Raw genomic sequence first — 924 nt, forward strand, 5'->3', positions numbered from 1 at the left:
TTTTGTTTCTTTCTTTTTACCTCCACGCGATAGATTTTCGTTGCAAGGGTTCTTCCACATTTATCGGAAAACGATGGTAGGTTTTGGCGGTGAGTAATTTGGTTAGATGAAGTATGTTTCTCAGCCAATATCGAGGAGTACACTATATTTTGCCTTCAGCTCGACATTCTATTCGATATTCGAGGAATATTTCAACAGCTTACGCCCCCTTCTTCCCTCCGCGTAGAAAGAAATATAATATCTACACGAAATTCTTGATTTTCCATGTACTCGAAAAATCCCTTTGATATTTCTCTTGAAAAACGAGATTTTCAGTCTCGAATCGTTTCTTTATTTACCTTTATCTTGTTCGCAATTTAACTTGGATTAGAAATCGTTGTTCATCCACGGTTAATCTTAGCTCGACTAAATTAAGCTGTTCGGCCGCGTAAATGAGCTACTGGTAAATCGTTAAAGGCTTGACAGGTTGTTGGAGAGAGTGCTTAGCGAAAACATTACGTTTAATCGATTTCTTCTTTCAATACGAATACAAAACGCAGGGAAAATAGTTGGATTGGTCGATCCAACTATGGTTGCAGCTCGTATCTCAAAAACAAATATATAAAAATATTGTTTCGACGATGAAATGATGATAGGCGATTGGCAAGAAGGGTGAAAAAGCGATAATAGGGGAGGAAGAAAATGATTGCGTTAAAAATGATGCGTGGGAAAAATCAAGGAGGGAAGAAAAAAGCCGTTAAACGGCACTTAAGTGGTGGTACAGGCCGTGTAACAGCGTATACCATCGTGTTCGGGATGACTAACGATGAGTCGGGAGGAGAAAGATGAGGTCTACTCCGCTTGGAGAGGAAAAAGACGCAAATTTAGCGCGCGATGAAGAAACAGGCGAGGTTCGTAAAATTCGAGGAGAGATATATATATATA

This window comes from Apis dorsata, unplaced genomic scaffold (genome assembly GCF_000469605.1).
Source record: "Apis dorsata unplaced genomic scaffold, Apis dorsata 1.3 scaffold_92, whole genome shotgun sequence".
Taxonomy (NCBI): Eukaryota; Metazoa; Arthropoda; class Insecta; order Hymenoptera; family Apidae; genus Apis; species Apis dorsata.